The sequence below is a fragment of the Felis catus genome, chromosome A1 (genome assembly GCF_018350175.1).
Source record: "Felis catus isolate Fca126 chromosome A1, F.catus_Fca126_mat1.0, whole genome shotgun sequence".
Taxonomy (NCBI): domain Eukaryota; kingdom Metazoa; phylum Chordata; class Mammalia; order Carnivora; family Felidae; genus Felis; species Felis catus.
The window spans coordinates 103,671,713-103,696,342 of record NC_058368.1 but is presented as its reverse complement, the minus strand read 5'-3'; positions in this window follow the sequence as shown (position 1 = coordinate 103,696,342).

Genomic DNA, 24,630 nt, shown 5'->3' with positions numbered 1-24,630 from the left:
ATACCAAGTTGATTATAAGTAGTGCAGATCATAAGCCACCCCTTGCTCATGTCCTGTGGGCATGTGTTCACTGTGCAGTAGAACTATTAGCAGCCAGACATTAAAAAAAAATGATTTGCTCAACAGAGTATAGCCGTTTCAAAATCCAGGTGTCACTGCTGTGATTCCTCTATCCAGTTTTGCAACAGGCTCCAAATAGTATTCCAGGCTGCCTCAGAGACTGTAAGCACAATGGAGCTCCGTGGCCATAAGTAGCAACTGGCAGTACGTGCACGAGATCGATTTCTCTTGGTCTAGGATATTCTCCGTGTTAATAGCTCTTTGGGTTGCTCAGAAAACACTGCCAAACAGTGTAGTTGAATCTGGCATATTCAAAACCCAAAGACGGGTTTCTAAAACCCAAAGATGGCCTTACATTTCTGTGCCACTTAGAAGTAGAAGGTAAAATGTGTTACTTCTGGATACATAGAGCTTCAATGATGGCAGGCCTTGACTTTTCTTTAAAACTCTCTTTGAGATTCCAGAACATAAGTGTCAATCCAAGATATCCAGAGTGTCTGTTGTCTCATGCTCTCCAAGTCCTATTGATGTGATGTTATCCATCTAGTGGAGTGATATAATATTCTAGAGAAATGAGAAATGAGGTGATTGAAGTTTTCGTGCACTGAATTATGACATAAAGACAGAATTGATCAGTCTCGACACAAGACCGCGATCATGTACCATTGTCCCCTTAATTTTATCCCCTCTAGATCAATAAATGTCTCCCATGTTCCAGGGCATGTGCTCGTTTGATCCAGTAGGCAGGCTGCATCTTGATTTTTAGCAGATAAAGTTTACATTTTTGATTTGTGATTGCAGTGATTTTCTCACAGTGGATATGCATGGGTTTAACATTTGGGTTTCCCTGCGTTTGTGCCCCTATGGCAACAGGAAATGCTAACCCGGACTCAGGAGGCTGGCAGGTGAGTAGGGTGATCAGTCAACTACACTGCACCAATGGCCAAGGTGTGTTTTCTATCATTATATTTGGAATACACAGAAGCACGACCCAAGTGGTGTGAGTGTAAGCAGAACATCTCACTATTACATTTGGTGATTCATAAAATTTTTACCTCTGTCCCTATAACTATTAGCTTGATTGCTTTAGAATTCTTAATACTCAAGTTATAGGAAGGAACCCAGAGTTCAGCAATCTTAATGCCCCCAACTCTTCCCCCACTCATAGCTTCATCTCCCGGAAAAATTGTAAGAGTGGCTTAGTATGTGCTACCCCAAAGTCAGGGGCAAAGCACTGGGTTCATACCTGAAACTTACTCTTTTCGCAAGAGAGTGGAGCATTTTAGTTCTCCCACAGATCTTTATATAATTCTAGGACACTTGAACATCTGCTATTCTAGTTCATAGGGTATTTGTATCAGCAACACACTAATGGCCTGAAGGAAATGGAGGAGAATGACACATACTTTGCTGGCAATAGATAAGAAAAATATTGTTAATACAACATAAAAATTCAGGCTGTTTTCTATAGGCTTTCAACGTGTTTTAAATATTCCACAAGAATTCAGTATTACTTTTATGTATATAAAAAAAGATACCATAAAAGGCTCCCCCAAAAGGTTTTCTGGGTGCTTTATATTTAGGAATATATCCTTTACTTGTTATTGAGATGTATAGAGAATAATATAAAATGAACATTGGTAATTATGATCTTGAGACAAAAGCATCAACTGAATTACGTTTATTACCTTGTGTGTAATATGTCAGTGAAGAGTGAAATAGATTTGCAGATGTTTTATGCAAGAAAAGTTCTTATAAATATTTTTGAGGTGTATTTTTCTTTTCCTTTTTTTTTTTTTTGTCAAGTCTTACACGAAAGAGTTCATTCTCCACTCTGTTGATCATGGATAAATAGAGTATGATTGTATTCATTAACTTGTTAGTGTGCTGTACTTGACCTAGGTGTGAAGGAAAACTGTATTGGAGGTAGCTGTATGCAGAAAAGTCACGATCCCTCTTCACACCGGCTGAAGGAGATACATATATAAGTACAAAGACAACTAACAATTTTGGGATTGCGATAGGAATAAGCCATTGAGTCATACAAATAATAAATGATGTAAAATGGATTGGGAGATAGATTTGGCTGCTATAATAGAGGTCGAAGACAATAATGACTTAAGCAAGGTACAATTTAAATCTCTTGCATCAGCTTCTATGGCACCACTGCTCTGCAGAGTCATCAGGTGTCTGGCCATCTCTTGTCATCCTCTGCCATTCTGATGGTTTTGCTTTCATCTGTATGGTCCAAAGGGTATGCCCCTTCTCTATAGTGTGTGACCCAGAAGTTAAATACATCAGTTCCATTCACATTCCACTGGTCACATCCTAGCCACACACCACACCTATTTGCGAGGGAGGTTGGGAAGTGTAGTCTTGCACCTGGGTGTTCATGGGCTCAGCTAAAAACTGAGAGTTCTGTTGTCATGGGAAAGAAGGGGAGAATGGATATTGGAGGAGGACCAGTAGTCTGTTCCACAATTATCATGGCCTTATGTGGTAAAAGAACCCTTCTTGGACATGTAAAGCTTGAGCTTTGATGAATGAACGGAGTCAGGTTTGAACCAGGTGAACAGCATGAACTAAAGAAGGGGTGGGAAAGATGCTGACAAGTGTATATGATATCCAGGGCCAGTGGATCTGTAGGAAAGCTGTAGCAGAGGGTTGGAAGATGAAAATGGAAAAGAAAATTTTGTTTGTATTATGGAAGGCTCTGAAAGCAGATTAAAGGTATATTTCTCTCTATAGAGATATATATATAGATATATACATTATTATATATATGTGTGTGTATTCTTTTTTTAAAGTTTATTTTAAAATTTGTTTATTATATATATATTATATTATATATATATTTATATATATTATATATATATAATAAATAAAAGTTTATTTATTTTAAAATTTGTTTAAACACACATTCTTTTTTAAAGTTTGTTTATTTTGAAAGAGAGAAAAAGCTTGAGTGGAGGAGGGGCAGAGAGAGAGAATCCCAAGCAGGCTCTGCACAGTCAGTGCAGAGCCTAATACAAGACTCGAGCTCATGAACTGTGAGATCATGACCTGAGCCGAAGTTAGATGCTTAACCAACTGAACCACTCAGGTGCCCCTATAGTCTTTTTTTTTTAATTAATTTATTTTATTTTTGAGAGAGAGAGAGAGAGAAAAAGAGAGCACATACAAGCAGGGGAGGGGCAGAGACAGAGAGAGGGAGATAGAGAATCCCAAGCAGGCTTCACGCTGTTGGCGCATGGCCTGATGTGGGACTTGAACCTACAAACTGTGAGCTCATGACCTGAGACAGAATCAAGAGTCGGGCACTTAACTGACCGAGCCACCCAGGCACCCCTATGTATGTTCTTATTCTTGGAAATTCTGTAGTGTTCTAAATGGAGCAAAGGTGAATGGAAAATTACTTTAGTAAGATTCATTTGACTCTGATGGGTTGGGATGGGGTGCTCTGTCTTACAAGCGTGCCAGAGTAGACCAGGCATGAGTGGAGAAGGATATGAATTTCAGAAACAGCCTGGTACAACAAAGCGGTATTTTCCAAATGAAGAACTGGCAGGCCTCGCTCATTGCCTCCTATTTGGGAGGACAAACAGAAGTCATTGATGTCTCTAGGATTTTAAGCCCAGTTGGCTGTGGGAGACAGAAGTCTGGAGGGCAGCACATTTAAGCCAGAATATTGTCAGCTCACCGTTAGTTTGAAGTGAGGGTGCACTATCCAAGGAGAAGCATCCAACAGGAAATTAAGGATGTCTGGCTGGAGATGTGTAGGATGTGTGAAAGCAGTAACTCCACCACTACTCAGATGAAATGGGAACAGATATTCTGCACAAAAGGCTGGGATAGAAGGAATGTGGGCAAGCTCTCTTCCTCTCTTCATAAGCTCCCGCACCCAAGGACTTAAAAGATGATGATGTCTGTGCGCAGCAGGGAAGAAGAAAATTATATCTAGACGTAAAAGAGGCAGGATCCTGAAGGCAATTAGCGTGGAGACAGAAGGTGGCAAGCTGGCGCTGTCCATCATTCCTTTTCAAGCCTCCTCACTAGACCACACTTGAGTGATGATGGTATCTTAACTTAGGGGGCAGTGCTGCTCTGGCGGAGAGAGTGATCAGAAAAGAGCAGTAGAAGAAAAGCTGTTTCCCAGCCTTCTTCACTCGGGCTTTGTGAGCACTTGGCTACAAGACTTTGAATGAGGCTTGCAGTAGTTACATGAACATCGTCCGTTCATACCCCCGCTTCCCTTGATGGATACTTTGGACAGATGCATTATCACCTAATTGATGAAGCACTTATCAATTTTCCTTGATTGTTAAACCAAAAAGGGCCTAATAAACAGTAATTTTTTTTTCATAGAATTGTAGCAAACTGGTAAAAAAATCAGACCTGAATTTTTACAAGGATATTTATATATATATATTTCATTTGTAAACCAAATTTTTGTGAACATTTTTATGTTCCATGGTAGAAATTATACTATTTGATGATGAATAGCCACCCTATTGATGGTGTTGCACATATCTAGTGTTTATGCCACATTATGTGTTGAAAAATCCCCACATAATTCAGAAGGCTGAACCGCTGCCATCTTTGAAGATTTGAGAGGGGAAAATATGGATGTGTACCTTGTAGGTTTCACCTATTAGTGTTATCACGTAGAAATAGAAATATCATCTGCCATTATATAATTACACATAATGTTATGTATTTTAATACATTATGTTGTATATTTATATAATATATGTATAAATATATATACAAAATTGTATATATATATATGTGTGTATGCATATGTATGTATGCATATATGTATGTGTATATGTGTATACACACATACGTGTATGTATACATATATACATACGTGTATACACATATACACATACATATATGCATATATATATATATATACAAAATTTCCTTCTGTTAAGCTCTAGCTTTGGGTATGGTCTGGCTGAAAGAGGAGGAAATCCAGCAAACTCCGTCTTCAACTTAGTTCTTTTAGCCCCTTGTGAAGCCTGCTGGACTTTTTCAAGAGCATCTTTTAAAAAAAAATTTTTTTTTTAACACTTACTTTTGAGAAAGAGACAGAGACAGAGTGTGAATAGGGGAGGAGCAGAGAGAAAGACACAGAATCGGAAGCAGGCTCCAGACTCTGAGCTGGCAGCACAGAGCCCGATGCAGGGCTCGAACTCACAAGCTGTGAGATCATGACTTGAGCTGAAGTCAGGAAGCCTAACTGACTGAGCCACTCAGGCACCCCTCTTTTGAGAGGCTCTTAATGCATAGCATCCCAACCAAGGGACGAATGACTGGGTCTGCAAAAGGGAACTCGGGATCTAGACAAAATGTGTTCAGAATCCATGAGGTCCACGTTCTTCTACCATTCTTTCTTCCATCTACATAGATCCTCTCTCCTTAGGTGTTTCCGCTTCTCCCGAAAGCTAGTGTCCTCCATGCAGTGTGTTACATACAGTCTTTCTTTGCCCTCTTTTTTACCTGCTCTCCAGAATGGATTTTATCAATCTGTTGCTATGAAGTTTAAAATGACTGGTAAGACTTAATTGTCATTTATTTTGAAATGTACATACTATGGGGAAGTAAACACTACATGATGCAGTTATTACCAGTTGTGGCATTTCAGGAATCAGTCGTTTGGCTGGAGGTATTTTGGAGAGAGTGAAGCGAGTGTTTCCTCCATATCCCTGAAACAATATCATTATTAGCATCCTTCTATTCTTCAGGCTAGATCAGAGGAAACTGAGTATTGTTGTGAATAATAATAAAAAAATGTGGATGGCAACGTGGTGGATGAAGCTCAGCGTTCTGATTATAAAGCAATAGAGGGAGTAATTTTATTTAAAAAAATTTTTTTTAACATTTATTCATTATTGAGAGACAGAGAGACCCAGAGCATGAGCATGCGAGGGGCAGAGAGAGAGGAAGACACAGAATCTGAAGCAGGCTCCAGGCTCGGAGCTGTCAGCACAGAGCCTGATGGGGGGCTCAAACCCACAAACTGCAAGATCATGACCTGAGCTGAAGTCAGACACTGAACCAACTGAGCCACGAGGGAGTAATTTTATAGCTATATAGTAATCTATAGCTGTAGATATATCTCTATCTCTATAATCTGTCTATGTAAGATTCTCTCTCTCTCTCTCATGTCTGTGTGTACTTTGTTTTGTCTTCTCTGAAAAGCATCTCTGAGGAGCATGTGTGATGTCTGAGTACTTGCTGACACCATAAGCAGCAAACGAGTATAAGGCAGAAACTCACGTTCCAGGTTCTCATTTTCTATGACTCTCTCTGAGAACGAAACAGCACAGACCCTAGGGCTGTCAGAGGAGAGTGACCCACACGCCTCTTCCTTATGCAGCATGGGAAGACCACCCTGCAGATCCTAGCATTGCACTGAAATAGCCAAAATGCAGCCGCCTCTGCTTTTTGCAGCTGGGAAGGTTTGGAGTAATGAGTGGAAATATCTGAGAGAAATATGCTCAGGGTTGAACAAAGGTTAGCACTTCACGCATGAGCGAGCGAAGATTTACCCTAGATCAATAATAGTTCAGCAAACCTGCGAGGGGCACTACACCATGCTTCCTAGACACTCCAGCAAGGACACTGCAGCCCATACTCTATTAAACTAATTTAATGGATGTGTTCTGAACCTGCCTTTTACCTGACTGTAGCACCTGCCTTTTACCTGACTGTAGCAAGGACTGTGGTGTCCTGTTAGTGCCGTGCTAGGCGCTGTGTGCTGTATCACCTGTCACTACCCTGCTGGATGTTACAGCACATTTTGTCAGAACCATCACACTTACCTTTCAGACCTACGCGATGCCTTTTTGTCGTCCCTATTACCTGAAGTCTTAATTTACGCCTTTGCGGCTTTATGAAATATATTGTTTGCTTCATCCCTGTCATGTGCCTCCCTTAACATTCCAGGCAATATATTATCGCCAATCATTGTGAGTGGTAAGTTATCTTACATCCTGACAGAAAGAGCTTTTTTATCCACTTGTTTTCTTGAGCCAGCATGGTATGTAGAAAGGTTTGGGTGAGGAGAGGAGGAGTCTGTCAAGGATCTGATTAAACAATGCCTCAGTGTGATGGTTTTTGTTTCAAAAGCGTGTTCCTTTTTATTCTCGAGTCTAATAATTAGTCACATTCTACAATGAGGAGTAAATAAAACTCGTATGGTTATTTGATTTGACCACGAAATGAACAAATGGAAAAAAAGGCTCCGACTTAAAATGAAGTTATGGTTGGAATATTAATAGGGACCTTACTCAAAGACACCGCCTGTTGTTTACTCCCTTCTCTTTTTTTTGCACAAATGGATTAATTATTTGCAATAGAAACACATTTTAAGTGAAATAAAATTGTTAATGTTTCATTTGGCTTCAGGTAGTACAATTACCCTCTACAGCCTAGGGAACCATATTATTAAAACGTAATGCAAAGAGAATTCTAAAGTTTCTCATAGCACGCATGAGAGCCTTCTAAGTGTAGGGACCATCCACTTCTATAAATCCTTACAAAATATTGATGAATGACTGTGGCTTTGTGATTGATAAGTTCCTCAGTTCATTTTATAGGTAGACATTGTTTAGGACTTTAAGTGGAGACCTTATAAAAGGGAATATGCTACTGTGATTTAAGAGTTCCTTGAGGAATTGCTGTTGATACCTGAGTTTTTGATATAATCCAAATATTTAGGGAGGGGAGAGGCACCAGAAACTGAGGAAAAAGCATCAGTTGTCTGTGACTTGGTCCTTCATTCATAGCATTTTATTGTTTTATAAGAAGATACATTCTGATGATTGATTTCTTCAGCTACTGCCTACTAATGGTCATAAAAGTTTGGATTTATCCTATTCTATGTTGGTCCTACATGATTATTAACAACCAATTTTATTAACTTAAGAAAACTTACAGATTAATATAATTCAGTTGGCCTAGAAATTCGCATTTAATTGGCAAACCAAGGATCTTTTAGAGGTAAAGGGTAACTAGAAGTGCAGCAAAGGGTGGGCATTTTTCTGGGACTTGAAGAACCATAAACTTTATAAGGTATTCAAAAGAAAATATGCATCAAAACAGGAAAAGACACACTGGAGACTGTTTTTATCTGGCAAGCAGTGTGACTGACTTGAATTTGGGCCAACTAACCGTCCCTTAAAAATTCCTGAGAGAAAGCAGTATGCACATAAATCCAAGTGAGGAAGTCGGGGCTTACTGCAGAGATGAAACCTGGGTGGAAGTTGGTGTGTAATTTATAGTTTCTTCAGTTTTTATTGGGCCTGTATTTGGGAGAAAGGGAAGACGTGACTTCTTGTTGTTCCTGCTGACTTTGTATGGTTCTGAGAGGGGAATCTGAACAGAATTTAAGGGGTTTTATCGGAAGAATGGAGTATAAGAGTCATATCTTTGGAGAAAGCACTGAATTTTTAGACCAATAGAATGACATTTCATTTACTAAGAAATACTCCTTTCCTTCTCATGGGATTATCTCTCATAACTACAATGATAAGAACGAGGACTGGAACAGTGAATTCTAAAATTTCCATCGTGGGCACTGGATCTTCAACCACCTAGAGTAGACATTCTTTTCCTCTTCTCTTCTGAACCATTGGCTTTTGTTTTTTGTTTTTTTGTTTTTAATTTTTTTTAACGTTTATTTATTTTTGAGACAGAGAGAGACAGAGCATGAACGGGGGAGGGTCAGAGAGAGAGGGAGACACAGAATCTGAAACAGGCTCCAGGCTCTGAGCCGTCAGCACAGAGCCTGATGCGGGGCTTGAACTCACGGACCGCAAGATCGTGACCTGAGCCGAAGTCGGACGCTTAACTGACTGAGCCACCCAGGCGCCCCCCATTGGCTTTTGTTTTACTTCACTGCTATATATGTCTATAGTATGTACATAAGTCAGTTTTGTTAATCATACTTGATGTTAACTCATGTGTCCTCCCGACTTGTTTTTGTTTGCCTATTCTATCAACTTTTGCAAGACTTGTGTTAATGTCTCCATGCTGTGAATGTACCCATGTCTCTTTTTAAAGTTCTGTCCGTTTTCACTTTATATATTTTGAAGATATTTTATGGTGAACATACAGAATTCGAATTGTTGTTTTACTGTTGTGCTGGCCACATTATCATGACGAAATATTCTGTTTCTCTAGTTTTTCTTCCTGCCTAAAGTCAACTCTCTTTGCATTTGTATGGTTGCTCCGGCTTTCTTTTGGTTAGCACACGCATGGTGCATTTTTCCATTTTAGGTTTGCCATTTTGTTGTCCTCATATTCAAGGCATATTTCTTATAAGCAGCATGTGGCTTGCTTTTTATTTTTATCCACCCCGATAAATTTAGCCTTTTATTTGGAGTTACCTAGTTGCTTACCCTAGCTCTGTTGAGACCACCAACATTTCTTTGGTTTCTCTGCCTTCAATTCTCAGATTCTGTCCTAGGTTCAGAATTGATGAAGACCCCCAGGGAAAATGCAGCTACAGATAGTCTGTTCACTGTCTCCCCCAGGGTTTTCAGCTGGTGTGTATATGAACTTTGTCACCTTGGTGAGCTTTTTTCCTTCCGTAGGCTAGGAGACTGCATAACATTTTCTTCAGTTTTTTTTTTTTGTTTTTTTTTTTTTAGAAAACTTCAGTATAGTTAGAAAGCAACAAACCCTACTCTACTTTCAACATTTGGCAAATGGCTTGAGGGGAAAACGAGCTATGTGTTGAGGTCCTTCAAAGCCTCCGGATTTATTACTGTTTTCCCGTAGTACCACCAAAAGCTCTTCTCCTTTCACTGTCCCCAAGCAGTGAGCCTCTATCTGGGCAAAGCCTAGATTGTCAGGCTCTAGCATATGCCGAATGTCAACAATTTCCTCAGGGAACAGACAACTGCAGCTCATTAGCTCAACACCTAGAGTTTCCCCCTTGTACAAAATTTCAGCCCTGTAATTCTCATTGCTTCCGCAGCTACTTAAAGGGTCATTTAACATCTTTAGAAATATCCAATGGTGTTCGTTGTTTTTGTGGAGAACTTTGGAAACTATTCCATCTTCTTTCAGACTTTTCACTTAAATTAAAAGAATTTCCCCAGTTTATAATTTGTTTGTGTGCCAAGGAATTATGCGATTCCTGTAGAAAATTGGAAAATGCAGATAGGAAAAGAAGACAGGTGAAGTTCCCATTAAAGATGCTGTTTTGGTTATCTGTACTTTTATAACAAACTACCTCAAATCTCAGAGGTTAAAAACCATTTGGGTTTTGGGGCGCCTGGGTGGAGCAGTCGGTTCAGCGTCCGACTTCAGCCAGGTCACTATCTCGCGGTCCGTGAGTTCAAGCCCCGCGTCGGGCTCTGGGCTGACGGCTCAGAGCCTGGAGCCTGTTTCCGATTCTGTGTCTCCCTCTCTCTCTGCCCCTCCCCCGTTCATGCTCTGTCTCTCTCTGTCCCAAAAATAAACAAATAAAAAAAAAAACCATTTGGGTTTTTCTCACAATCTTGTAGGTCTGATATGTTTAGTTGAATACTTTGTATCCATTTACCAGGTATGGTTTTCAAGATGGCGTCCTTATTCATGTACCTGGTGCTTGGTGAGACTTGCTCTCTTTTTCTCACCACATAGTGTCTTATCCTCCAGGGTTTCTCAGAGTATGGTGGCCTACGGGTAGGTAGCTTTCTTACCTAGTGACCTAGGGATCATGAGACTGTAAAAAAGGCTGCCAATCCTCTTAAAGCCTGGCCTGAGAACCAGGTTGGCATTGCTTCCATCATACTTTATTGGTCAGAGTAGTAATGGGCCTGTTCAGATTCAACAAGAGTAGAGATAGGCCCCACTTCTTGATGGGAAGAGTGTCAATTTGCAGCCATCTTTTATCTGCTATGGTCCATTTAAGAGGATCATATGTTGTATCTTGGCAAAATAGAATAATAATAATGACTAACTTGCATTGACTGATTACGTCGTGTGTTACTTCAGTTAGTCATTATTTTTATGCTGAGATATGGGTATTAATGTATTAATTAATGCATTAATGTTTTTAATATTAATTAATGTATAATTAAGTAATGTATAAAATGTATTAATTAATTATTAATGTATAAAATGTTTTTGTTAACATTTTATTTTATCTTATACATTATTAAAAAAATTTTTTTTAACGTTTATTCATTTTTTGAAAGAGTCTGAGTGGAGGAGGGTCAGAGAGAGAGGGAGACATAGAATCCAAAGCAGGCTCCAGGATCCAAGCTGTCAGCGCAGAGCCTGATGCAGGTCTCAAACCCACAAACCGTGAGATCATGACCTGATCTGAAGTTGGACGCTTAACTGACTGAGCCACCCAGGCACCCATATACATTATTTATAGTTGACCCTTGAACAATGCAGAGGTTAGGGGTTCTGACCTTCACATGGTCAAAAATTCACATATAACTTTTGACTCCCCCAAAACTTAACTACAAATAGCCTACTGTTGACTGGAAGCCTTACTGATAGCATAAATAGTTGATTAACATATATTGATATATGTTTTATATGTATTCTTACAATAAAGTAACCTAGGGAAAAGAGAATGTTATTAAGAAAATCATACTGGAGAGAAAATACATTTATAATACTGTGCTGTATTTATTGAAAGGTATGCACGTGTAAGTGGACCTGTGTAGTTCAAACCCGTGTTGCTCAGGGGTCAACTCTATTCAATGATACAAGTAAACATGAACACATGCTTATTAGAGAAAAGGCTAAACATATGTAGAAATGTATAGAATTTGTATCTGTTTTTCAGAGACAACGTTGCTCAGTAGTCTAGTGGGTATCCTTCTAGAACTTTCATGTCTGTGTGTTTGCTACCATATCACACTTGACCCTGATACATTTGGTGCCAGATGCGCTTATGCAGAAAATATGGTTCAAAGCTATGACCCAAACAAATGGAAATAAGAAAGCCTCCCCTCCCCCAATTGTTCAAGCTTCTTGTCTTCCTTTCATCTATAAAATATTGTTAGCCATTTCACAGTACTTTGATGACTTTCAGATGCTTTCTCTAAAAACCCAGCTTCTGTTCCCTACAGACTATTTTGTTCCATCACCAGGCATTGGTCTCTAATGCCTGTCACAAATGTAGATGACCAATGTAGTATTTCGAGCAAGGTTAATGTCAACGAGCTTCGCTTCACACATAAGTGCAATTTATCATCACTTAATGACTGAACAAGTCTTAGTGTTAAATATCCCCCTTAGAAAGAACTGATTCTGAGCTTTGTAAGACTTTAATACATAATCTATTTATTTTTAATGTGATTTACATATAAAACAAGTTCTACCTTAGCATTCTTATGTATATAGGTATTCCAGAATTTCGGAGAGACTAGCGAAGCATGTAGAGGAAAGCAAAATTATTCATAGCATCATTCTGTTTTAGGGTTAGAAGTCAGCACATGTTCAACAAGCCTGTGTCCTGATGGCCTGGAGGGAATTGCCTTCACCAGATTCCTAAATAAGAATTATACGCCTTCAGGCAAAACATAATTATAATGGCCAGTTTTAGTTTTGATTCATGAAATCTAGGCTGGGATTGTTTTCTAAAGTATGTTATTAATTACGAAACCCAATAGCAACCATTCATGCAAGGATGTTTTTCAGAATTCAAATATTTGCGTCTCTGATTTGGTCATAGTGAATCACGTCTGTGTGAAACAGAACCAGACTTTGTTTCTAGGAGGCTGAACCTTCAATCCAAACACTTGGTCCCACCTCCTCTGCCCTTTCTGGGTGTGCTTCCTGTCATTTATTTTCTCCCTTTCTTGAATATGCAAACTCTCTCCCTCTCTACGCGACTCCTCATTTTTAAGTATACCTAAATCAAGTGTAATCTTTCTTCATCTCCACTTAATCTCCTGTTTTTTCCTCTTCCCTCGTTAAATTTCTTGGAAGAGTTCACTCGCTGTTTCTGTTTCCTTTTGCCCCTTTGCTGTTAGTTACCTGGTCACTTTCACCCCCAGGCGGCTGTAGCTCCACCTACAGCACTTGACGCTGTTGATTGCCCTTGTGTGCGTGTGGAAAGCTATTTTCCTTTGGCTTTCATGCCATGACACTCACTCTCCTCTATTGGGACTTCTTCCTCTGTGATATCTTTGCATATTGTCTGCCAGGAGTCTATTCTCAGAACTTGTCATTGTAAACACTTCTCTCTGGGAGTAAATTTATCCTCTCTTAGTGCTCTCACTTCTATCCAACAAGCACAATTTTTTTTTAAATTTTTTAATGTTTATTTATTTTTGAGAGAGACAGAGACAGAATGCGAGTGGGTTAGGGGCAGACAGAGAGGGAGACACAGAATCCGAAGCAAGCTCCGGGCTCCGAGCTGTCAGCACAGAACCCGATGTGGGGCTTGAACTCAAGCTGTGAGATCATGACCTGAGGCAAAGTCAGAGCTCAACCGACTCAGCCACCCTGGCGCCCCTGACAAGCACAATTAAAAAAAAAAAACTTTTTAGGGGCGCCTGGGTGGCGCAGTCGGTTAAGCGTCCGACTTCAGCCAGGTCACGATCTCGCGGTCCGTGAGTTCGAGCCCCGCGTCAGGCTCTGGGCTGATGGCTCAGAGCCTGGAGCCTGTTTCCCATTCTGTGTCTCCCTCTCTCTCTGCCCCTCCCCCGTTCATGCTCTGTCTCTCTCTGTCCCCAAAATAAATAAACGTTGAAAAAAAATTAAAAAAAAACTTTTTAAAATTTAATTTAATTAATTAATTTATTTTTTTTGTTTATTATTTTTGAGACACACACACACACACACACACACACACAGAGTGCTAGCGGGGGAGGCGCAGAGATAGTGGGAGACACAGAATCCAAAGCAGGCTCCAAGTTCTGAGCTGTCAGCCCAGAGCTGGACTTGGGGCTCAAACCCACAAACAGTGAGATCATGACTTGAGCCATGCTTAACCTACTGAGCCACCCTGGCGCCCCTAAAAAAACTAAAAAAAAAATTACGGAGTCACAAGAAATTGCAAAAGTAGACAAACTCCCCATACCCATTGCCCAGCTTCTCCAGTGGCAGCAGCTTATATAATTTTAGTGCATTAGCCTAACCAGGAAATTGAATGACACAACATGATGAATTAGACCATAGATCTTACTGGCACTTCACCACTTTTTTTCATGCACTTAGGGTTTTTTTTTTGCATGTCCTTGTGTACAATTTTATCATATTGTATCACATATATGGATTCATATGATTACCATTATAATCAAGATACAGAACTATTCCTTCATCACAAACAACTTGCTTGTGCTGCCTCTGTATAACCACACTCTCCTACTTCTTCCCTAATCTTTGGCAACTACATGTCTGCTTTCCCTTGATATAATTTTGCCATTGCACAAATTCCATATAAGTGGAACTATACGGTGTGCAACTTTTTTAGATTGGCATTTGACCCAGCATAATGTTCTTATGAGGCATCCAAGTTGCTGTGTGTGTGTGTGTGTGTGTGTGTGTGTGTGTGTGTGTGTTAGTATTTTTTTTTTTAATTGGTGAGTAGTAAGTAGTCCACTGTGTCAATGCAGCACACATTGCTTAATCATTTTACCTGTTGTAGGACATTTGGTAGATTTTAGCTCTTACAAATAAAGCTGCTATGATCGTTCATCCATGGGTTTTGTGTGAGTGTGAGTTTTGATTTTTCTAGGATAAATGCCCAGAAGTGCCTTTGCTGTGCCCCACCAGCAATGTGTGAGTGATTCAGTTTCTATACATCTTCACTAGCATTTGGTGTTATCAGTTTTCTAATTACAATTTTTATAGATGTGTTGGGGTATCCTGTATTTTAAACTATCTTTTCCCTAATGGCTAGCAATATTGAACACCTTTACATGTGTTTATTTGCCATCCGTATATTTTCTTTGATGAGCTGTTCAATGTATTTGCCCCTTTTATAATTGAATGCTTTTTTTTACTGTTGGGTTTAGGCAGTTCTTTCCATATTCTGGGCAGGAATCCTCTGATGGGTATGTGGTTTGCAAATATTTTCTCCCAGTTGGTGACTTATCTTTTCAACTTGTTGACATTGTCTTTTAAGGGTAAATGCTTTTTTTTTTTAAATTTTGGCCAGGTCCAATTTATCAATATTTCTTTTTATGGATAGAGTCATATCTAAGAGCTCTTTGCCTGGTATGAAGATTTCATCCTGTGTTCTCTCCTAAAAGTTTTATAGTCTTACTTTCTGCATTTATGTTTGTGACCAATTTTGAGTTAATTTTTATATGAGGTATAGGTTTCAGTCAAGGATAGTTTTTTTTTGTTTTAAAGCTATTGATGTTCAATAGTGCAGGCACCCTGTGTTGAAGGGACAATCCTTCATCCACTGAATTGCTTTTTTATTCTTGTCAAACATCAATTGGACACATTTGCGTGGGTGTATTCTGGGTTCTTTATTTTGCTCCATTGATCTACCTGTGTCTGTTTCTCTGCTGGTACCGCATGGTAGTAAGTCTTATGAATTTCTTTAAATGTTTATTTATTTTTGAGAGAGAGAGAAAAAGAGTCCGAGTGGGGGAGGGGCAGAAAGAGAGGGAGACATGGAATCCGAAGCAGGCTGTCAACACAGAGCCTGACGCGGGGCTTGAACTCACAAAGCATGAGATCATGACCTGAGCCGAAGTCAGGTGCTTAACTGATTCAGTCACCCAGGCGCCCCTATATAGTAAGTCTTAAAATTGAGGAGAGATTCTTTCTACTATGTTCTTTTTCCAGTAGTGTAGCTGAATTTTAATATGTACTTGAATAATACATCTTTAATCTTAACCCTTGTCTTGAGTGGAGTTGGCAGATTTAGCAAGTAAAAATACGAATACCCAGTTAAGTCTCAATTTCAGGATAACAGCAAGGAGTTTTATTTTTTTTTTAGTTTATGTATGCCCCGTATATTGCAGGGGGCATTCTTATACTAAACAGCTATTTGTTGTTGATCTGAAATTCAATTTTCGCCGTGCATCTTGCATTTTATCTAGCAATCCTACCCTTATGCCTCAGAACAAAGAAAATCTTTTTACATGTATATCATACAGATACCTTTTGTGTTTCCACCCTTAAACTTGCATCTCTTCCTGAATTTCCTATCACACTTATGGCCTTACCACCCATCTGAGAGCCTAAGCTGAAAGATAAGATTTCTCCTCAATGAACCCTTCTCTTTCCCACCATATCTCCTTAGTCAACAATGACTATGGAATGCTATGGAAGCATCTTGTAGGCATATCCTGTCCCTTCTCTATCTGTTTTTATGCATTTCTTGGTTCTCATCATTTCTCTCAAGAATGCTGCCTCATCTTCCAGAGGCCTCCTTGTCCAGGCTCCTCTGTGTTGGCCTCCTCTGTGTTCCTGTACGTATCATAGAATTTCTTACACCAGGGCCTTTAGTCTCCATGTTTTGGTGTCTCTAATTCTCTTCCCTCATTCTCACTTTCTCAACTCTTATGCCTCCTTCAAGAATTACTGTTTTGGGTCTTGCCATGAAGGCAAGTGTTTCTGGACTGGTGCTTTAGGATTAACGTCAGGGTCTAGATTATCAAGAGAGGGAGGCTGGTTTCATCATGACATGTAGTTGGGGCCTGGGAGTTCCCTGAGACTGAGGCTCTGCCCAGTAGGAATCATAGGTGAACCTGTAAGTAGGAATAGCTATGAAGGAGAGCCTGTAGGCAAGGAGCCCCACGACTGTGTAAGTCGAAATCTGGATAAGTAAGAATGGTGTCATAGCGTGGGCCAGTGTGCCTCATCATGCACGGGTCCCATCTTTACTACTAGCACTGGGTGGCAATAACAATGGCAAAGGGGCTCACAAAGTGCCATGCGTTGTGTTGTACTTGTTCTCTTTGTTGTGAGCATTTCTTTCTGTAGCACATTGCGTTTGCTTTAGCCGAACACTGTTTTGTTAACCAATGCGCATTTCTCCTGTTTCTTTACTTTTTTTTTTAATTTTTTTTTCAACGTTTATTTATTTTTGGGACAGAGAGAGACAGAGCATGAACGGGGGAGGGGCAGAGAGAGAGGGAGACACAGAATCGGAAACAGGCTCCAGGCTCTGAGCCATCAGCCCAGAGCCCGACGCGGGGCTCGAACTCACGGACCGCGAGATCGTGACCTGGCTGAAGTCGGACGCTTAGCCGACTGCGCCACCCAGGCGCCCCTCTCCTGTTTCTTTAAAGAAGCACTTCCATCCTGACCACATAGCTAGGATGTCAATATATTCACTAATCAACTTCTATAAACACATTGCCATTGGTGGGGTCTGTGACAGTAAGGGTCACATTTCATATGTTGATCCTGCTGAACACTCCTGGCTGCTTTGATTGTACTCATCAGTAGCCACTGCTGAACAGTATTTCTGTGGCCATAGGTGGCTTTGCGTGAATAGTCTGACCTTTCCAGTGTGATCATCACTCATGATTTTCTTTTGCTGTTTTGCTCATCTATTTGATTTGAAAGGAAGTATTTGTTTTTACACCTGTTTGGGGCTGGTAGGCTACTACTTCTCATCAGGCTACCACTAGGAAGACTGTCTTTCTTAAAACCACAAACTGCCTTTGGTGTATTCTTTCCCAGGCTTCTCCTTTGAAACTTCTTCCTTTGTCATATCCGGCTGACTCACATTAAGGCCACTATGTGTACACATCAAAATCCCACTACGCGTAGGTGAAAACCTCACAGCGTGCTTTGAAACTGTTTTCCCTGTCTTTCCTGCTTTCTTTCTATTTGATTGTACCAGGCTGCATATCCGGAATCCTAGCCACCTTTTGTTTCTACCTGGGGTCCAAGCATGTCTGACCGTGTTTGGAAACCGTTAAGACCGTCTTGGCAGATTCTTTTTCCTGTCCGCTGCAAAGCTTCCTTAAAAAGACAATATCCTCTCTCTGATTCTGGAGTTCCAAATTCTCTGGGCAAAACTGGTGAGTTCTTGGGTGGCATGACAGAAGTCTGTTTGAAGGGGTTGTTGAAGAGACTCCCACATGAGGACATACCCCAAGGGAAGAAGGATCTAGCCACATGGACTTCATCCACTAAGTCATCCTTTCTTTCCTGGGGCAAGTATAGACCATGATTACGGCCTTGTTCTATTATTACCTTAATCTATCTCCCGGCCAACTCCACAGCAGTGTGTTCAGGTTTTGGGGAGGGAAAGAGGTTAAAGTGAAAAAATAAAGGCTGTAAAAGTAAAGTAAAAAAGAAAAAGAGTGTCTGTTTTAAAAATGTTTATTTATTTATTTTTGAGAGAGGGAGAGAGCACGAGCAGGGGAGGGGCAGAGGGAGAGGGGGTAACAGAGAGTCCAAAGCAGCTCTCTTCTGAACTGTCAGCTCAGAGCCGGAGATCATGACCGGAGCCACGCAGCTGCCCCAGAAAAAAGAGTCTTGTTTTTTTTTTTTAATGTTTTTAATGTCTATTTATTTTGAGAGAGAGAGATAGAGAGCGAGCTCCTCTGCGGAGGAGGAGGAGCGGAGAGAGAGGGAGACAGAGAATCTGAAGCAGGCTATGCACCGCCAGCACAGAGCCCAACGTGGGGCTCAAACCCACGAACCATGACCTGAGCTGAAATCAAGAGTCAGACACTTAACTGACTGAGCCACCCAAGTGCCCCACTAATGAACTGTGAAATATCTGGAAGACAGAGCTCTTTTCTGGGTGCCCCCTAATAGGGTATATAGTATGAAAACCAAGAGATACTCTTTCTTATTTCATCTCAGCTTTTCCCATAGGTCTTGTCGTAGGTCTTGTCAGGCCAGACCCTAGAGAGGAATATGTAACCAGAGGAACTGTGGAAGAAGCAGCAGATGCTGAGACAGGGGCAGGGGGACTGTGCGGCCCACTGGAATAACGCAGAATAAAGCCAGGGATGGGGAAAATAACAATAAAGATGGGCAACTGCCTTCTAGGCCCAATGGGCTAACTGTGGCCACCAGCAAGGGACCGCTGTGCCTGGTAAGGTAGCTTGGCTGCACAGGGTTGAGAGATTGTTCTTGAGCACGTGTGAAGTCCCTCTGTGGAAGTCCCAGGCATACCTGAAGAAAAGGGTCCTAAGCCACAATAACATGGGTGTCTTGTTAGGCTAATACTTATATTTAATTAAGTTTAGTCTGGTCGTTAGGGATATTTACACATGTTCTAAGTTATATTTGAAAAAATATTAGTATGATAACCACAGAAAAATAATACTTTTGGCAGGAATTACATTATTTTTTCGCCTTGGGGCAATATGTGGTAAATGTTTCAGATAATATAATACAAAGCACAAGGTTGAGTCTAATCAAATTTGGCCACTTAAGCAATTATTCCTGTGTACATTCTTGTCTTGATCTTCAAATGCTTTCATCCCATTTACATAAAAAGGAATCAGCAAAGTTCGCCAGCCACAGATTCGAACAGACTATTCTTTGCACACACAATAGGAAGAAAGCAGTGATCGGGTCAAGTGTCTGCCTTCATAGAGGAGAAAGGAGGCTTGGCTCAGTGAACGGGTCTGATGTGAGTACGTCAAGAGCACATTTGATTTTCATCTATTTCTGCCTTCAACAACATCCTCCATCCTGATAAGCGAGTAAGTCCTGTGAATGACTTTGAAAAGTCAACCCATTCACCTGAAGGCAGAGGAAAATAGGTTTCCATTCTTTTTTAAGTATTTCCTTATCTAGCTTATATCTTCACATTCATTCTTTAAGTTGGCTTAGAACGACAAGAATAGAAAGAGAGAGCATTCCTTTGGAGCGAAAATTTATAGGTTAGATATGCTGGTTGCTCCGTTTTCAGTGAGAAATTCCAGAGGGAATACAATCTCTTAACCTAAGGGATAAAGACTGTTTGCAGTCATATTCATCACTCACACACATGTATCAGCTTAACTTTTCTATATTAATTATCTAAAGGCAAAAATGTTCTGAAAGAATGTGTTTGCTTCCTGCTGGATATTAAAACATTATATACTACAATAGTTTAAACAGTAGAATGCTGGCCTATGACTAGACAAAGAGTTCTGTGGACCAGAATAGAAAACATAGCATTAGAGCCAAGTAATAGAAGAATCAAATGAAAAAAATTTTTTTTCATGTTTATTTATTTGTGAGACAGAGAGAGAGAGAGAGAGAGAGGCAGAGAGAGAGATGGATAGAGAATCTGAAATAGGCTCTGTGCCAGCAGCAGTGAGCCCAATGCATGGCTGAAGCTCACAAACCATGAGGTCTTGAGCTGAGCCGAAGTCAGACGCTTAACTGACTGAGCCATCCAGACACCCCAAGAATTAAATAAAATTTTAAATTCATGGGGAAAAATGTGAATGTTGTTAGCACAACAAGGTAGCTCTCTTAAAACAAATAAAACTACTCTTTAAGCTAGAATAAATTCTAGTAGATCAAAGGTTCAAAACAAAAACAAACCCACAGAAGTAATAGAAGAAAATATGAGGTGTTTTTTAAATGTAATTCTCAATTTGGTAAAAATTCTGAAACCGTAAAATAAAAGATTGATGTGGGGCACCTGGGTGTCTCCGGTGGGTTAAGCTTCTGATTATTGATTTCGGCTCAGGTCATGATCTCATGGTTTGAGAGGTCAAGCTCCACCATGGGCTCTGCACTGACAGTGTGGAGCCCGCTTGGTATTCTCTCTCTCCCTCTTTCTCTCTGCCCCTCCCCTGCTTGTGCTTGTGTGCACACTCTCTGTCTCAAAGTGAATAAAATAAACATTTAAAAGAAAGATTGAAGTAAATGCAAAAAAATTCCGAGTGAATACCCTCCATCACATACAAAAAAACATGGAAAAAATGGGGGAAATATTTTCAATTCTTATTGCAGACACTCGGAGAGTTTTGTTAATACTTATCAAAATCTAAAAGAAAAAAACACCAGTAACTTGACAAAAACAGACCAAGATTGTAATCAGGTATGGAAATATAAACGTATCTAAAGCATGCAAATGTAGAAAACTGCCCTCAAAATAAGAGAAATGAAAATGAAAACTACAATTTTTTTTTTAGTGTAGTTGGCACACAATATTACATTAGTTTTGGACACACAACATAGTGATTCAACAACTCTATACATTATGCTCTGCTCACCAGAAGTCTGGCTACCATCTGTCACCCTCCAATGCAATTATTCCCTATGCTGTGTCTTTTCTTCCCGTGACTTATTCATTTCATAATTGAAAGCCAGTACCTCCCACTTCCCTTTATCCATTTTGTCTAACCCCTCTATCCTTCTCCCCTCAGCAACCGTCAGTTTGTTCTCTGTGTTTGTAGGTCTGATTCTGCTTTTTGTTCATTTGTTTATTCATTTGTCTTTTTAGATTGCACATATAAGTGAATCGTGGTATTTGTCTTCCTCAGTTTGACTTACTTTACGTAGCATAATATTCTCTAGGTCCATTTGTGTTGTTGCCAATGACAAAACTCTCATTATTTTTTATGACTGCATGATATTCTGCCATATATATAAATATATATGTGTTTGTGTATACACACACACACACACACACATCTTCTTTATCCATTCATCTATCAGTAGACACTTGGGCTGCTTCCATATCTTGGCTATTGTAAATATTGTTGCAATAAACCTAAGAGTGCATATAGCTTTTTGAATTAGTGTTTTTCTTTTCTTTGGATAGATATCAAGTCATGGAGTTATTAGATCATAGAGTGATTCTATTTTTAATATTTTGAGGAAACTCCATACTGTTTTCCACAGTGGCTGGACCAATTTACATTCCTATGAACAGTGTACAAGTGTTCCCTTTTCTCCACATCTTTGAATAAAATTACAATTTTTTTTACATAGTAGGTTTGCAAAGAACTGGTCAGCAAATGAAATGGGCTGTTATACATATATATGATCAGCAACTTGATAGTACCTATTAAAATATAAGATGCATATATTCTTTTAATAAGCAATGTCACTTCTATATAGAAATATGGTTGGGGTGCCTGGGTGGCTCAGTCGGTAAGCATCCGACTTTAGCTCAGGTCATGATCTCGCAGTTCATGAGTTCAAGCCCCACATTGGGCTCTGTGCTGAAAGCTCAGAGCCTGGAGCCTGCTTCAGATTCTGTGTCTCCCTCTGTCTCTGCTCCTCCCCTGCTCACACTCTGTCTCTCGCTCAAAAATAAATAAACATTAAAAAATTTTTTAAAAAAGAAATGTGGTTATAATCACAAAAGCAAGAGATGACCTATGTAAAGTGCCAGTCATTGTAGCAATATTGATGATAGCAAAAGGTTGAAAACAACTTGAAAGCATTTAACATGAAACCGGTTAAAATGGTTATTTTCTTTTTCTTTTTAAACATTTATTTATTTGTTTTGAGAGAGGGAGAGAGAGTGAGAGTGAGCACAAGCAGGGGAGGGGCAGAAAGAGGGGGAAAGAGAGAATCCCAAATAGGCTCCACACTGTCAGCACAGAGCCTGACATGAGGCTGGATCCCATGAACCATGAGATCATGACCTGAACTGAAATCAGGAGTCAGACGCTTAATCAGTTGAGCCACTATACCCCTAAAATGGCTATTTTCATATTGTGGAATATTATGAAGCAAATGAAAAAGTGATTCAAGTGTAATATATCTCTAAGATGCATTATTAGAAGGCAAAATATGATTCAGAACAGTGTGCATGGTCTATTGTCATATGTATCTATATCTATAGGTAGATAGCTATAGATATCTATCTATAGATATCAATCTATATCTATATCTATCTATCAATATATATATCAATATATATCTATATATATCTATATCGATATATGTACATAGATAGATATCTATATATATGTATATAGATGTGTATATATATATATACACATAGATATATGTACATATATGTATATAGATGTGTATATATATATATACACATAGATATATGTACATATATATATACATATATGTATATATATATATGTATGTATATACTTAGTATATATATCTATGTATATATATACTTAGATACCCTAATGGGGGTGACTGAGTGGTTCAGTCGGTTAAGTGTCTGACTTAAGGTTGGGTCATGATCTCGTGGGTATGCGAGCCCCGAGTTGGGTTCTGTGCTGACAGCTCAGATCCTGGAGCCTGCCTCAGATTCTGTGTCTCCCTCTCTCTCTGCCCCTCCCCCACTGACACTCTGTCTTTCTCTCTCTCAGAAATAAGATAAACTTTAGAAAAAATCAAAACAAAATCACACTAACGATGGCTTAAGATCTTTGCCATTTAAGCATCCAGCCTACCTAGTATCTCCCTCCAACAACAATAGCATTTTCCTTGGCACTAGGGAGCATTGGCCAGTGTCCCTTTCTTCCATTAGAATTTTCTGAAGGAGCATCTGCTCAAGATGTAAGTGTAAATATTTTCATTTTGCTTGTTTTTCTTTTGCTTCTTTTTGTTTTTGCCCAGATGGGACATAATGCTAAGGGATATACTCTCAAATTTTATAAGAATTAATTAAAATTTAAGGTTAAAAGTTTAATTTTTTATGTCTTGCAAGCAATTAGAGGAGAGTTTCTCAATCTTGTTATTTAGGGCTTTGTTGTGAAGGCCGTCCTGGTGCTGTGTAGGAGGTTTATCATAATTCCTACCCACTACCCACTAGATTCTACCTTCTAGCCACTAGTAGAAACTTACCACCTCCGGTTGTGACAAGCGATAGAACACTTCTCCCCGAATTGGGACAACCGAAACGGTCTCCAGATGTTGGCGCATGTCCTTGGGGGCAAAATCCCTGCCCTGCACCTCTCCTTCTTCCCCCAGGAAAGAACTACTGTGAATTAGAGTCAATAATCATTTATTTTATTTTATTTTTAATTTTTTAGTGTTTATTTATTTTTGAGAGAGAGAGCGCACGAGCATGAGCAGGGGAGAGGCCAAGAGAGAAGGAGACACAGAATCTGAAGCGGGCTCCAGGATCTAAGCTGTCAGCACAGAGCTCAATGTGGGGCTTGAACCTGCTGGTCGCCAGATCATGCCCTGAAGTCGGATGCTTAACGGACCGAGCCACCTAGGTGCCTAATAATCGTTTATTGAGTACTGAGACAATGGATGTCAAGTCTCGCTTTTTTGCTTTTTTTCCTCTGCACACAGTACGTCTTAATGCCTGAAGAAACAATGTAGTGGCTTCGCTCCGGTTGCAATTTTATTCTTTAATAGAAGTAGCCACTCTTTGAGATATTTGGTCCTCAAATGAATAGCTATTTGATCTTTTAAACACAAAGTAGTATAATTTTCTAAGGGCAAATTGTTGAAAATAATTATTTCACTTGACAGCATATATCAAAGGAGTGTGCCAAACTTTAGGAAGAATAAAACCACTTGTCTTTTTGGAGAATTGAAAATATGGCTCTTGTAAGGTGAAGCATAAAACATTTTTCTAAACATCATGAAAATAATTTATTTTCAAGTCTTTATGAAAGTACACAACATGCCCTCTTATTTTACTTTGGAAACATGTACCTTCTGAGACACTGAGAGGGTTGTTCCTTGGACCCTATATTAAGTCTCAGAATGTATATATTTCAGATCCCCAGGTTT